The 16,564-nt window shown below is 45.4% G+C and overlaps 2 long non-coding RNA genes across 2 annotated transcripts in view; one reads left to right on the forward strand and one right to left on the reverse strand.

Annotated features, from left to right (window-relative positions):
• Positions 1-210: 210 nt before the first annotated feature.
• Positions 211-16,564, forward strand: part of LOC140593527 (uncharacterized) — a 28,119-nt gene continuing 11,765 nt past the window's right edge. The window contains exon 1 of the long non-coding RNA XR_011993927.1: positions 211-332. This is a non-coding gene — a long non-coding RNA (uncharacterized lncRNA). The remainder of the gene's footprint in view (positions 333-16,564) is intronic.
• Positions 1,605-3,024, reverse strand: LOC111849396 (uncharacterized). The gene is made up of 3 exons (XR_002839510.2): positions 3,008-3,024; positions 2,222-2,327; positions 1,605-1,699 (listed from the first exon to the last, which is right to left on the reverse strand). It is a non-coding gene; the product is annotated as an uncharacterized lncRNA (long non-coding RNA).

The following is a 16,564-nucleotide window of genomic DNA, read 5'->3' on the forward strand; positions in this document are numbered from 1 at the left end:
TGCTGAAATCCCAGACGCAGAGATAAGGACCTGTAACCTTTACTGTATTTCACGGCAGCGGGACAGGAAGGATTCATTTCCCCGAATGAATTGATCGTCTTCATTCACGAGCTCACACTCGTTGGTTCCGGTACTGGCAGAGCTGTCGATCTTCCGGTCACGCCCTACCCAGGAGGCTCTGTGCATATAGCCTGTTCATGAACAGCAAGCTGTACCGGTGAGTTGGATCCTACTGAGAAGTACAAGCCCTTTTACCTTCAGAGTCCTGCCCTTTGGATAACAAGGCGCACCCAAACCTGGACGCGTATAAAGATACGGAGATACCAAGATTGGTGAATGCCTTTGGTTTATTAAACTGTACTGTACAGTCCTACAGTCTGTCTGCCTATGGTATACTGTATGCATACTGTCTGTAAGCTGTATTGTATGTGTATTACACTGTTGCATTTGTGCATATGTAGAGCTGCATGTTGTTTTAGTTGTTTTATGTACAGTTTACATACAGTTCACTGTGGTACAGTTAATATACGTACATTTTGTGTTTCTTTAATGTACCGCACTGCTTATAGGAACTCGTAACCCAAGACTTTCACTCATTAGTTCCCTCGTTCTAGTGATTTGACCATAAAAGTGATTTGATTTGATTTGACTTCATTTGACTTGACTTGACTTGATTTGACTTGATTTGATTTGATGTAATAGTGGTGAAGCAAGTTAGTCTGAAAGGCCATTCTTAAGGCGTGGGGACGCCAAATACTGACTTAACCCATGACATATTCTTTATGTGCACTTTGTAGCTTTGGAAAAGCACTTGCCCAATTATGTAAATTTTTATTTGACCTAGAGACTGCAGACCTAGAGACAAAACTTTTCTGGGAGATCAAACCCTTAATTCCTATAATAAGCAAACTAATGTGTCATCAGCCATATTTTCACTTACTCTCTATTGCTTTTGTAAGGTTTTGTTATTTTTGTAGATTGTCCCGGGTAAAATGTTAAGAGATATTGCAGAATGTGTTGGCTTAATCACACTAAAACCAATCCAGTAGACAATTTTAGATGTTTTATGCAATCTTCTATACAATCCCATAATAATCGATTACATTGATTTCTTCTAGCTATGCAGCTACAGTCAGATGGATACAGCCCTTTCAAAGAGTGATCCAAGGCCGTTTGAATGTGTTTGTAGCTTGACTTTTTGGGGTGTTCAACATATACACAGGACACAGGAATTTGGAGAATGGAGCAGGGGAATTTCCTCTGTACCCAGACGGGGTACAAAGGGTTTCAGAACCAAAAAACAGACAAATATCTTGGCTGCTAACAAACATGAACAAGCATTGTTTCCAGTCTCTCTCCCACAAAGACAGAACGAACCGTCGGTAAACAACCACTAACTGGTTACAGGCGAATTGAAGGGCTTGTCCCCTGAACTCACCCCTCCCTTACCTATCCACTCCACCCCCCGAATCTTGTCCTATTTAAAACCTTCACTGCTCAGTACTTGCAAAAACGTGACTAAATGCATTCTCAGAATCTACTAGACTCAGAAGCATAAGTGTCATGCATGGTGTTCCAGTTGGCATTTGAGATCACTCTACCTCGTGGGAATGGCCTCCTAACACAACCACACAGACTTCGCTGTTTTTTATAGCAATTTTTTTGCTATTGTGTCAGATGCTGTTGCCGGTAGAATCACCTGAAAAACAAAAATAAGAAAAAAATGAAACAAGGGGCTGCCTTGTTTGTTGGGTGTATGGAGGATGTTAGTTAAAGCGTAGGGTAATACTTATTGTGCCTGTTTCTGTGTTTATTGGGTGTATGGAGGATGTTAGTTAAAGCGTAGGGTAATACTTATTGTGCCTGTTTCTGTGTTTGTTGGGTGTATGGAGGATGTTAGTTAAAGCGTAGGGTAATACTTATTGTGCCTGTTTCTGTGTTTATTGGGTGTATGGAGGATGTTAGTTAAAGCGTAGGGTAATACTTATTGTGCCTGTTTCTGTGTTTATTGGGTGTATGGAGGATGTTAGTTAAAGCGTAGGGTAATACTTATTGTGCCTGTTTCTGTGTTTGTTGGGTGTGTGGGGGATGTTAGTTAAAGCGTAGGGTAATACTTATTGTGTCTGTTTCTGTGTTTGTTGGGTGTGTGGGGGATGTTAGTTAAAGCATAGGGTAATACTTATTGTGCCTGTTTCTGTGTTTGGGGGGTGGATGGAATTACCTCTCAGGTGGGCCTGGATTGGGCATCCGGCAAAGCAGGCCTTTTCCTAGTGGGGCAATGAGGTCGCGGGCCAGCAAAATTTGTCATGGGGGGCTACCCGTCCCACCTGCAGAAAGACTCATTAATCACAGGGGACTCCCCTACCATTGACATTATATGTTTATATGCGTGAGCATGAGCAATGACGCCCTGCCAGCCTCTCAGGGCATATACTGGCCAGTATAGAAACCTCTTTAACAACGGGCAAGTTTGATGTTTGCACCTGGGGAGTGCAAAAAAAAAGGCATCTTGCTTTCTTGCCGCACATATAACATATAATCATGTTGTCTACCTATAGCGTACCAACCAACCGCTTATGCAAAGGTGAAAAGTGTGAATGCAGAACATACAGCAATGCTGGTCTTGCCAATTTCAACTCAAGCGACCGGAGGGAGTGGATGGGCACTGCCCCCTCTGCTTCCCCACCCCCCCTAAACTCCGCCCATGGTATTTCAACATAATATTTGCTTATTTGCCCGTTTCAGAATTTTTTCCTTCCATGTCTTTCTGTCCTTGCCGGTCTCAAACGGCGGGGCCCCTTTAAGGTTCCAATGGCATCCTAACAGTGACACCTTCCAGCTCACCTGGAGGGCCCCCCCATCCAGTGGAATCTGCCGTGCGAGATACGGATATGGATCCAGTCCAGTATGCAGCGGCTAATTAGCCGTGCCGCTTTATCTCCAGCGCTCCTTATCTCCGCCATGCCCTTGTCTGCGCCACACTCCAGCGCACCACGGCGTGACTTACCGCGGACACGCGCAGCCGCGCGCCTAATCTCCGCCGCCTTCACGGCTCACGCTGCCCTGTGCCTTATCCCCGCATGTTAATAAACGCTCTAATAAATAACAAGTCATGCCCTTTAAGTAGCAAGAAATTAATTTAAGATTAAGAACTGCGGGTCGTATTTTACAGAAGGCGGGCGACGTGCCCAGTTCATTTTGCGGAGATGGCATCGTTTAGTAGATGCAGCAAGCAAAGAAGATCGAGTATCAATGATACAACTTAAATCTACATACACAAATGCGTCCAGACGGTTACTAGTATTTGGGCATATGGCGTGAAACTGTAGATGACTCTATAGACGTCGTTTTAAAAAAACATATATTTTACGTATACATTTTTTTTAATCAGCCGAAAGCAGCAGACAGAGATCAAACTAACTAAATACCGCCATCTGCTGGACATTTGTACCACCGCAGTGCTGGGAAGCTTCAGCCAGCTGTGTATATCGCACACTGTCTAAAAGGGCGATTTCCTAAAATAAAATCCGTTTAGTAATTCAATTTATAACGTTTCGATTAAACGGCCCCCATTCATTCCCGGACACACTGTCATCCGTCGGGATTCAGTGAGTCACCCTACGATAATAGAAAAATTCCAAAGGGTTAAGGTTAGCAGTGCGTGACATTTGCGATCCCAGCCAGCCACATTTTACAACCCTGCTTCCAAGAAACATTGGGACTGTGTAAAATGTAAATAAAAAAAAACCTATATTCAACCTATATCCAGCTCGAAAAGAGCAAAGAGAACGTATCAGATGTTTAAACTGAGAAATTTTATTGTTTTATAAATAAATAAACGCTCAATTTGAAATTGATGCCAGCAACACGTTTCAAAAATGTTGGGACAGGGGCAACAAAAGACTGGAAAAATTGTGCAATGCCAAAACAAAAACACCAGGTGGAATACTCACAAATAAGTCAGTAATATGATTGGGTATAAAAAGAACCTCCTAGAGTGGCAGAGTCTGTGCAGTGAAGATGGGGAGAGGTTCACCGCTCTGTGCAGTGAAGATGGGGAGAGGTTCACCACTCTGTGCAGTGAAGATGGGGAGAGGTTCACAGCTCTGTGCAGTGAAGATGGGGAGAGGTTCACCGCTCTGTGCAGTGAAGATGGGGAGAGGTTCACCGCTCTGTGCAGTGAAGATGGGGAGAGGTTCACCGCTCTGTGCAGTGAAGATGGGGAGAGGTTCACAGCTCTGTGAAAGACTGTGGACAAATAGTGCAGCACTGTAAGAATAATGTACAATGTAATGCTGCAAAGAATTTGGGAATTTCATCATCTGCAGTACATAATATCATTAAGTTTCTGAGAATCCAGTGGAATCTCTGTACGCAAGGGACAGGGCTGAAAACCAATACTGGATAGCCGTGATCTTCAGGTCCTGAGGCGGCACTGCATTAAAAACAGACAAAATTCTATAGTGGAAATCACTGCACGGGCTCAGGAACACTTTCAAAAACCACTGCCTGTGAACACAGTTCGTTGCTGCATCCATAAATGCAGGATAAAACTCCACCATGCGAGATCTAAACATGATCCAGAAACGCCGCTGACTTCTCTGGGCCAGAGCTCATTTTAGATGAACTGAAGCAGAATGGAAAACTGTCCTGTGGTCTGATGAGTCAAAATTTCTGATTCCTTTTGGAAATCATGGACACCGTGCCCTCCAGGCTAAAGAGGAGAGGGACCAACCAGTTTATCAGCGGACAGTTCAAAACCCAGTGTCTGTGATGGTATGGGGGTGCATTAGTGCCCATGGCTTGGGTAGCTTGCACAGCTGGGAGGGCACTATTAATGCTGGACGATATATACAGGTTTTGGAGCAGCAAATCCTGCCACCCAGACAACGTCTTTTTCAGAAAAGGCCTGGTATATTTTGGCGAGACAATGCCAAATCGCATTCTGCCTGCATTACAGCAGCATGGCTCTGTAGCTGAAGAGCCTGCAGCACAGACTTGTCACCCAAAAAAAAATACCATTCGACATCACGAAATGAAAAATACAACAAAGTAGAGCCCAAACTGATGAACACTTAAAATCCTATATCAGTTAAGAAGACCTGACTCCATAATCCACTTGATGATCCCCATCCTGGAAATAAAAAACAAAAACAGGAACCGAAGGCTGTCAAGACAGGATGAAAGTTAGGCGCTCATGCGACAGCTCACTCCTCACCTTGCCGTTTCCGCAGAAGTGACCTGTGAAACATCACCCCGTCCCTGCCGCGCCCGGCGTCATTCGATTGTGTCACATGTTGTGGGTGCCAGCCCAGGCGCGGAAAGGACAGGTGGCGCTCACATATCGCAAACCATCGGAAGCATCTGGTCCCTGGCTCTGTTGGCACATCGCTAAGGGACACGGTGGCCCCTGTCATTTAAGGAGGTGTGACATGTGGGTTATGTACTGTAACTGGCGAAGGGCTATTTTCAAATAACGTCAGAAGCCACAGACGACGAAATGCCCAATGGTGATTAACATTTACATGCCGTGAAATGAGCCAGCCTTTTGTTTTATATCTAATACGTGAAATAGGAGGATTCAACCAATCACCCCCCAACCCTGATCCGTGCTTTTTTTAATAATCTCGTCATTAAATGAAACATCCCTCTTATCACTACGGCAATGACGGGAAAACAATTAGTCAGTCAGTCTCCGCTTCCATTGCAGCGGACAGCCAATGGGCAGCGACCTGAGTGGAATCTCCCTTCCCATTCGCCGCCCGTGGTGCTGCACTAAGCAGGAACGACAAGCAATTTTTGTTGCGGGGAAGGGGGGAGGTGTGGCTGAAGCTAATCATTTGAAATGGCCTGGGAGATGTTGCAGAGGGCCGTGAAGCGGACTGATGCATTGTTAGCTAGGTATTACCTGTGCTGTATATACATTTTCGTAGTACTGTCACCTCACTGCACCAGGGTCTAGTTTGCATGTTTTCTCCGTGTTTGTGCTGGTTCTCCTCCTACGGCCCAAGGACGGCGCACGGCTGTAATGGCCTGGCTGTGTGACTCCCAGAGGACCCGAGGGCCTCGTGATGCACTTTCGGCCCGTCCAGGATGCTGCCTGTCTTGCCGCATCCGAAAAAAGGCACAAGTGACCACTAAAAACAGGCGGGTCCATTTATCTTACAGTCCCTTCTCCAGTAGAGGGTCAGATTGCAGACCACACAGGGCACAAGGATAGTGGAACACAAGGTTCGTTGACAAAAACACACGTTCTGCGCCATTCAATAACGCGTTTCACCTACCTGCCTGTCTTTGGACTGTGGCAGGCCTGCACGATATCGGGAGGACATGCAAACTTCGCAGACGGCCGTGGGCTTCAGCTCTCGCACCTTGCAGATGTGATGTGGAAGAACCACCCACTGTACCACCGTGGCGGCCAAACTGTATGTAACGGCCACATATAAAAAGCTGGTGGTTATTTTCACACAAAGGGGAGACCCTAACACCTGACAGTGTTACTTTATTGGTGTTACAGAAGAGTGGCTGTTTTTCATTTGGCCAGTGGTGATGAACTTCTTAAGTCCGTTTGCTTTACTCACACTGACCCGCTTGTGGCCATTCGCACGCAGGGTCCTAGTGCCTCTGGGGTTGACGGATGCCAGTGCGTTTAATGGCGACGCGAACCAGCCTGTCCACTTTTCTGGAACGAGAGATCACATTCGGTGCACTTTTGCAGAAGTTTTTTTTTTTATTTTATTTTAAATCCTGACTTTGTGGCATGAAAAATTGATTTGCTGGACGGCTTTGATGACATAACAGGCTGCGAGAGGTTGAGCACCACTTTTCAAAGAACGGGGCCAAAAAAAATGTGACAATAATCTCATGGTAGTTAGCGCCTATAATGTATTCCACTCCTCTGCTGTACAGGCAGGATTTCATTGACCCTTGGGGCCCTGAGAACAGGCAGATGTAGCACCAAACACACCGTGTGACTTGGCTAAGCTTAAAGGGGTACAAGGCTAAATCAGACCGGCCCCTACATCCCACGAGTGCCGATTGTGCAGCATGTTAAAGCCAAGCGCATGCTATTTAAAAACAAAGTGATGAAGGACTGCTTGCCTTGGCTGGACAATTTAACCCATTACATTCTCCTGGTTGCCACATTTATGATTATGGGCAACTGTGTGACTGATCTGACCGTGTTCGTCAGCATCGTTGGGTTTTAACAGCGTCATTTGTGATGGCTGTTACTACAGAGTACTTCAAGTAGCGTTTCTCCGTCTGTTCTTGGGGGACCCCACAGACAGTCCATGTTTTTACTGTATGGGGAGCTGGCTGGGAGCAAAAATGTGGACTGACTGGCAGGGAGCCGGGAGGGAGCAAAAATGTGCACTGGCTGGCAGGGAGCCGGGAGGGAGCAAAAATGTGGACCATCTGTGGGTCCCCAAGGACTAGGTTGGTAAATACTGCCTTAAAATGATGGCCAAATGAGATTCGAGATGTATTTCCAGTATTTGTATTCTTAAGTGGAAAACAATTTGAAAATGATGTCACATGACAATTCTCAGCCACTAATATGTAACAAAAGCATTTTGCTAGCAGGTGCTTATATTTAGATTTTTTTCAGAGTATGTAGGGTGACACAGTTGGGGGTTAAGGGCCTTACTGAAGGGCCCAGGAGTGACATCACTCTGCTGACATCACTCTGCTGACCCTCAGACATGAACCAGTGAATTTATAATCACTGACGTAGCGTCCTACGCTGCTGAGCCACAACCAGCCCTCCCTAGTGAGACACTTCGCCTTGTCAGCTAGCAGAAATATCAAAAAATCTGGCAAACTGCCTCGTCACAATGTAAATGTTTTTGTTCCCTTCAAACCTTTTTAAAGAAATATTCAGTAATCTGACTTTTCTTAACTGAACCATTTCGTTGTCGAATGATTAGTGAAAAAAACACAAAATAACAATGCAACAACATAACAGAGTTGCATAAAGCTGATGGACTGTATAGAATTAAAGTATCGCAGGCAGTTGATTTTTCTCCTTCCTTTTTACAGCATGATCACACAGTAAAATTATAACAGAATTGCCTTACAGCAAGAGCAGATTTAAACAATGATTGTTAACATTAATATGACACATGATCCTTGTTTCGACACAAAAACATGACTCAGTTAATAAATGAAAACAGACGCAAACTTTAGCGATATGGAAGTGTGGGGTCCGCACAGTCATATTCCAGAATTTGTTAGCTTGTAAGAATTCCACGCGTGTGCACACACCCATTTACACATTTGCTGTCTATGTGGAGATTTCCAGCCTTCTGTCATTCTCATTTAATTAGTTGCTTTTCAATCTACTATGTGACTAAAGTATAAGGAAATGAAGGTCTTTGAAAAATTATATTATTAATAATTGCTTATAAAACAATGATCCTATGAGTCACTAAGAGGCACAATAAATCGACTTATATTTGTTTATATTAATTATTTAAAGCAATAATTGTTATAACTGTTTACATTTTTTAAAAATTTATTAACGAAATAAAGTAATTGCATTAATTATTCCAACACGTCAAGTTTCAAATGCTTTGCTTGCCTGGAAGTCAGTCACAGCTTCCAGGTTTTCAGTCTGACAGTATCCCCATTGGGTCCTAAAGACCTTTTACTCAGGGGAGGGGCCACAGGGTCACTGGCCCCAGCTGAAAGCTGATTGGCCGCCGGAGTGTCCTTTCACCTGTCACTCGCCGATATGAAACATACCATTGGCTAATGATAAGGCTGGCCCCTCTGTATGAATAATGGCCCCTCATATTCCCCCCCACCGTAAAGAATCCTAAAATCGCCCCTGTCCGAGAGGATCTGCTGCCAGGCAGCAAGGGGGGGGGGCACCCGAAACCCGCTCCGCTGGCAGATTCTCAGCGATTAAGCCTCATCTCTGTTTGCCTTTTCCATCAAAGATTCCCCCCCACCCATCTTCATTGGATTTTTTTTTACAGGACAGCCCATGAGATGGTGACCATCAAAGGGCCAGTTAAAGTGTTGGGTGATTGGATCCACTGGGGATTCAGGAAAATCCTCACAGAGGGGTTTATTTTTTTATTTTTTTATTTTCTCTCCTTCCCGGCCACTTCCTCTGAGCGAGCTGTGACTGAACTCCACGTTTGAAGGCTGAGCCACTAGCGGCTGCTGCGTGGCCCCGGAGACCCTCTGTTTACCCAGACATCCTTTGTCGGTTTTCGCTTAAGGCATCATCACACCCATTAGGGTCATGTGTTCCGTACCCCCCACACCCAGGCTGGCTCATTGCCAGGACGGACGCACTAAGCTTCTCTCCAGATGTCCTCGTTCCCGCTTTTTAATTGGAATCGCGATTCGGTTTTCAGTACCCGCTGCCGACTGGTAATCCAATTTTTGGACCGAGCCGAGCGCGGCGCTCGAACAGACTGAGAGGGAGGCGTGCGGCCGCTCGGCCGTGTCAGAACCAGCGCCGCTAAGTACCTGGAGACTAGAGGACTTCCTGTCAGCGCGCCGGTGTGTGACGGCGACCATTTGCATTGTTTACTGCGTGAGGCCAATTTGTCAGCTGAAGCTAGGGGCCAGAGTGATTTACGAAATGTCTCACAAGTACGAGAAGCCGACTTTTACTGACGCAAGCAGGAAAGTGTGTGTGGGGGGGGGGGGGCTGAGCACCTGCCCCCTTTCACCTACATGAATGAAAGTGCCCCCCTTTAATGTTCCAGGTGCCCTTTTCTCAATAACCGGCAATCGCACAAAATCTCCCGAGGTGGACCAATTCACCAAGTCCTCCCCGCCACTCCCCCCAGCCGGCAAAAACGTTCCATTCGGCCACACCCCCCCCCCCCGTTCCAGCGCCTGCCCCTCAAAAAGCCTGTGCACGTCACTGCACACAAGTCCAGGTCATTCTTCTTGGTGCATCTTCAACAAAAGTCGCACAGCGGGTGAGCAGTTTGTCCCTGTGACGGGAAGGTTGTCGGTTCGAATCCCACGGCTGGCAGAGTGATTTCACTGTCGGGCACTTAAGCTGGGCCCTTCGTCCCCAATTTCCCAATAACAGCCTGACCCCGCTTCCCTAATTGCGTGCCGCTTTGGATAAACGCACCTGCTAAACAAATAAAGGGCCCAGCTGTCCGAACTGAGCCATCTGTCACAATCAATGTTTCCACGTAGCGGAAAGGTCCCACAGACATGTCTGCCTGTATTTTCCAATACATTTTACATATCGACGCTTTTGTCCAAAATGACGTACAAGTGAAGCACGTATCACGCTGCGGTATTTCCCAGTAAGGCTGTATGGGAGAGTTACTCAGCCTCACCTGCAGGCTGGGGGGGGGGGGAGATATTTACCAGCAGACCCCCAGTGCTGTTGAGAGCGTCACAGGTACAGTGTTGGGCAACTGAGGCATCTCTTCTCTTCAGAGGGAAAGATCATCACTTTCAAATTTTATAAGTACTTGTGAGATGGATGGATGTTTCTGGAAAGGGGTGAGGACAGGGCACCAGTGTTCCCCAATACTCATATTTTAAGCGAATTTTAAGGATATTAATATGTTTTCACTGTCGAAGGGAGAGACAGATGAAAATGGTTTCCTGCATGTTTACAGTACATCATTCCATCCTGAATGATTTTTTTCATGAAGCTGCTCATATCTGTGATACTTTTAGGGAAATACATTTTTGCTGCTGAGTACTTTAAGACTTCTCATAAAGCTGTAACCAGGCAGGTGTTGAGCAGCACGTGAATGTCATTGTGTGTTAAATGTCACACATCACAGCAGACATTTAAGCCTGCACTCTGCATTAAGTGAGTCCGAAGCATAGAGGAGGCATAGTATCCCCACACTGCTATGAGAATAAGCATAATGGCAGAGCACGGGAATAGCTGTGAGATTTAATGGTGTGCTAAATGGGATTTGCTCTACGTTCATCCTTTACTGGATTCTGAGGTATGGTTTCCATGAAAACCGTACATCAAGAGTAATCTCCATTCGTGACATGGACGTGACATAAGCGCACTGTCTAAGGTTTATGCTTTTACCGTGTTGTGTCATTACCAGTGATAGTTTGACATTAAAAATACACATTATAGAGTCATTGTCGGGATGCACTGGAAGCAGTGCGTCAAAGCAAGACCAGAGACCCCTGGGCTTTACAGCATAGCAATGCATTATAAATAGGGGCAATTCTCGGGTTTTTAACAGTGGGGGGCATAAGAAGGCCTATAATTCATACAGAGGGGCCACCCTTAGCAAGCCCTCTCTGTTCTTTTTGTTATGTTTATGTTTATGTTAGCATGCCCGGGGGCTAGGCAGCCAGGTGACCATTTTTTTCCTCTGTACTTGGGAGTTTTTGGTTCCTCTCCTCCATTGTCATCTGGCTTTATTTCTTTGTCTGTCCTTTCCCCTGTTTTTGTATTGTTCTCTCTTAATGATGTTGTGTCACAACACACCCATGAAAAGTGTCTGGGGGCAACTCTGTTGTGAAAAACACCATATAAGAATAAATTGAATTGAACTGAACTGAATTAAATTGAATTGAATTGAATTGAACCTTATCATTAGCCAATGATATGCGTTGAATCAGTGAGTGGCAGGGGAGGAGGCAATCCAGGGACCAATCAGCTTTCAACTAGGGCTTTGGCCAGGGCTGCTGTGGCCCCTCCCCTATACACACCCCTGGTTATAAAAGCCCATGCTGGAGCTGCAGCTGGGGAATGCACACAATAGCGTCGTTCATTAGCATTCACCTCGACAGACAGCACACATTTAAAGCTTTCTTTTAAGGTATTTCCTTATCAGTGTTCTGAGTGAACAATGGAATGTTTATTTGCACAATCATTATATTCTGACTGGAAAGATCTTACCGGGTGCTTATGAGAGAAATAACCCCCCCCCCCCGAAAAAAAAAAAAAAAGTATGCCAAAGTTTTCCTGGAACCTCTGCCTCGCCAGGAAGCTTGCTTCACATTAACAGCCCTGAGATGAAGGTCCTGCCAGCTGAGATGTGACGGGGGGAGATCCGAGTCGGCCGCTGTCTGTCTCTGATGTCGATGAAAAGCACGGACTTCAAACCCCATTCTCACCCAACTTGGTGGAGTTCATGAAAGACCCCTGCTCCTCCTTTATGTCTGGCTTTCCGGTCAACCCTCTCCCTTCTCTCGCCCGACGTGACGAATTGGGTCTCGCGGTTAACTAGCTGTGCGCATGCCAAATTTATCCATTTCCCTTTTTTTTTTGATTTAGTCGATGCTTTTATCCATTGCAACATACTGTTTTTTTTCTTTTTAGCAAAGCAGGGTCAAACAGTCCTTGGAGCAAGTGAGGATTAAGATTCCCAACGGACCTACCGACCTGGGGATTTGAACCAGCAACCTTCCGATCACCGGCACACTGCCCTTGACCTGCTGAAGCACACAATACCCTCACCAAGTCACCTGCATGTGTATCCAGTTTTGGGGGATGGGATACTGTTGAATCTCTACATTAATGTTATTGCGCAATGTCTCAAAAAGCCCCTCTGAATTGTGATCCAATGTCTTTCTAATAGCATCTTTTTACATTCTTCATAGCCTGACATCTCACATATTGTGATTTTCTTGAAAAACAGTCTGAGCATATCTGTCTGGCCTTCAACTCTCAGTGAACAGCACAATTTCTCAGCTTGAGTAGCTGCAGCTCCAGGGAAACGACCAGAAACTCCCACCAACAAGAAACCCCGGCGACTGGGAATGAGGAAGGGCATGCCAAATGGAGGTGCCAATGTGGTAAAGAAGTCACCTAATGAGAGAAGAAGGAGAAGACAATCAGACTCGTATCACCTGGAGCATTAAGCAGACTGTGGGGCTGAGATCTTAGCTCTAAAGGTTATGGTCTAAGGGGGATGAGGAATGGAAACTTGTTTGCTGTACAGTAAACTTCTGTCTGGCACAAGATAGACACCACCCAGGAAGTCATCCCAGGGACCTTCAGTGATTGGCCCAGCTCAGGAGCCTCAGCCTGTCACCTTGGAGACCAGCGATGTTGAAAAAAAGGTAGCAAAATACACATTATTTCTAACAAAATTCAGTGCCTTTGAGAAGGAGGGGGCAATTTAAGGGGCAGGTATACGCCCCATTAAGAAGCAGGGGGCCTATTTGTGATGCCGTTAGGGTCTCCTTACCTGTCGTGCCGCCTGTTCTTCAGTTTCTAAGCGCCCGCTCACCCTGTCTTCTCTTCCTGACATCAGAGCCAAATTCCAGGCCACACCCCCTGTGCACTTAGGAAGAACCCTCAGATTAAAATACAGAAGTCAATCTCCGGCTATCCCGTCGCAGTCGGCGTCTTCAAAAGCCAGCACTTTCACTCAAGTTGAAATATGATGAGCTGCGGAGTGACTCGCGGTGCAAATATTAATATTTATGATTGCTGTGTCAGGCTGGGGGAACTTTTGCAAATACAATAGATTCTTCAAAGGCCGCTGAAAAAAGCAAGCTGCATTAATAACACTGGTAAATGGAGATGCTGCATGGGAATTTAAAGAGCTGAAGCCCGTCGACTTTAAAGGGGGGAAGGATGTGCTTTGGGTAATTTAGAGAGTTTGACAAAACTGTAAGGAAGCCACACTTTGAAGAGGTGTAATTCAAAGTGCAAATGAAATTGCAACTGTTAGGTGACAAAGCAGTTATCACATTACCAACAAAATGGCTAGATTTTATCAAAATACAGTGTTCTTTTCCTATATATATATTTTTAAGATTTTTATTTGGGGTTACTTATTTTCTAAGAATCTTATTTAGAGCTGCTTGAGGTTTAACAGCAATTACAATATGTGGTGTGTGGTTCTCTGCCTGCGATTGGAAGGTCACTGGTTCGAATCCCATTCCTAGTAGAGCAATTTCGCCATTGGGCCCTTGAGCAAATCCATTAACCCCAACAGTTCCAGAGAACCAGGCTGACCCTGATTCTGATACTCATTTGTGCATCACTTTGCACACAAGCATCCTATATATAAACATAATAAATGACTGTTATGCCTCATATTATCTTATTCAGATCAAGTCAAGTGAAAGCCAGTGTATCTTTATTGAAACTTTCAGCTACATGATCATTGCGATGAAATGTTGATTTCCATTGTCACAGTGCAAGAAAGTAATAAGCAGGATGTAAATATGTAAGATATTTAAACAGAGTATACACAGAAGATACTTAGAAACAAATATCATTACTTTTATACTACACAAATATCATTACACATCCTTGCATATTAAAAAACACTAAACCATATGCTCAGTGCTTGAAGTTAGGAAAAACAAGTATTGTACTCCCCTTCTTATTCAGTACAAGGTGCCGGTCTCCCCTGGTTATTCAGGACAAGGTGCCGGTCTCCCCTGGTTATTCAGGACAAGGTGCCGGTCTCCCCTGGTTATTCAGTACAAGCTGCCGGTCTCCCCTGGTTATTCAGTACAAGCTGCCAGTCTCCCCTGATTATTCAGGACAAGGTGCCGGTCTCCCCTGCTTATTCAGGACAAGGTGCCGGTCTCCCCCTGGTTATTCAGGACAAGGTGCCGGTCTCCCCTGGTTATTCAGTACAAGCTGCCGGTCTCCCCTGATTATTCAGGACAAGGTGCCGGTCTCCCCTGGTTATTCAGAACCAGCAGAAACTGAGAAGTGCCAGCACTCTGAAAAGAAAAACAAAGAGATGCTGGTACTGCTTACTCGTGAGTACCGACCCACACCAAGTACCGCATAAGCTAAAGACATACTATTGATCATTAATAAAATATTAACAAAGTGTTACATTAGTGTGTCACACCTGGCAGAGTTGCGTGCATTATCATTATCAAAAGATAAACATTAATAACCAAGATTTGAAGCAACTCTTTTTTAATAAACACCTTCATGAGCGATTTAACAGCTTGGTCGCAAAATGTCGAGCGCCGTTCCTTTAATTATAAATACGCAGCTTAACAGTCATAGCTTGCATATTTTGGTCTCAGATGTATTTTCACTACCTCTCGCTAGCAGTTCTGGTTCCCCCAAAGAGCCAGATACCGTCCAAGGACACGGACGTCTCACCAATGCTCAAGTAATTCACATGATCGATGCCTGACAGCCGAATCTCCTGAGTTTATATAAAGTTCAGCGGATTAGTGCAGTTTTGTGCTACATGCCAACGACTTAAGCCAGTTAGGAGGAATCATCCCCTGTCCATCCAGGACGAGTGTTGATTAATATACCAACTATGGTTTAAATGACTATACAGTAGATTAGTATACCATGAATGAAATATTTTTGCAGACACAAAAGGATATAAAATTATGAACATGTAATCTATAAAAACAAAAAAATTATAAAAATGTGATGTGTTTGGGTGATGGATTGACATCCCGTCGAGGTACTGTACCATGACCCCAGTACTGCCTGATACTGCAACCCTGTAATCGATAAGAGGATGGATGGAAAACCTACCTGTAAATTACATAAAGAATAACTTTCGTTTATTCACTAAAAAAGAGGGGGGAAAGTGACTCGTAAATTTATTCTTAGTCTCCATGTCCTTATTTGGTGGTTGCTGTGGCCCCCTGACCCCTAGGTACATGTCTGACCCTGACAACGTCACGGTAACAGCCACAGATGGTCACGACATCGGCCCAAACCCCACGTTAGCTGACGTCCGTCAGCCCTTAAAGAAACTCCGAAAGGAGCTAGCAGGCAAACCGCGGGTGCGTATTACCGCTAAACGGCGCTGGTGCGCTGGCCGACACGTCCGCGCTGAGCTGTAGTCACAATAACGGCAAAAATAATAATAATAATACATTCCAGCGTCATTTTCCAGGAGGCGATGGTGGAACTGTGAGGCCGGCCCTGCGGTTCCGGGAACTGCGAGACAGCAGGAATGACACGTCACCTTCCGGCAGGCTGCAGATTAGTGGCAAATGGAAAATGGGGGGGGGGGGAGGCTGTTCTCCAATATTAGAACTGACAGATGCAATTAGAGCTGTAATGGGAAGAGACGGGGCAGCAGGGGCTGTGGATGGGGCAGGACAGCCGGCCGAGCTTCCTGTCAGGCATGTTTGGCTGGTCCTTGTAAATCGGATCACTCTGGGGTAACGGCGAGACGAGTCACGGGTGTAACTCAAAAATTAATTATTATTTCCTCCTCGTCCCAGACCAGGACTGGTAATCAAGCTCCTGAAGTTGTCCCTTTGACAGCATAGGCAGAATTTGATGTTTGCGCTTGGGGAGGGGGGCAAAATAAAGGCATCCTGCTTACCTTAAGTGTTAACGCATGTATCTGCTGCGCACATGAGCTATTACGCAAAGGTACAAAGTGCCAGCATCGAACGTAGAGCAATGCTGATCTTGCCAATTAATTGCAATTTCGACTAAGGTGACTACCCCACCCACAAAAAAAATTCAGAACAAATGACTGCTGAGGGAGACAGAAAAGTGAGCCAATCAGACGGGGCACTCTCTGGACGGGATCCCTCATTGCCTCGTCAGCTTATATCTGCCAGAAGAATGTGTATGGGTATAAATTAGAAATAATAAATTTAAAAATTCAGCAAACGAGGGCCAAGACAG

This window comes from Paramormyrops kingsleyae, chromosome 12 (genome assembly GCF_048594095.1).
Source record: "Paramormyrops kingsleyae isolate MSU_618 chromosome 12, PKINGS_0.4, whole genome shotgun sequence".
NCBI lineage: Eukaryota > Metazoa > Chordata > Actinopteri > Osteoglossiformes > Mormyridae > Paramormyrops > Paramormyrops kingsleyae.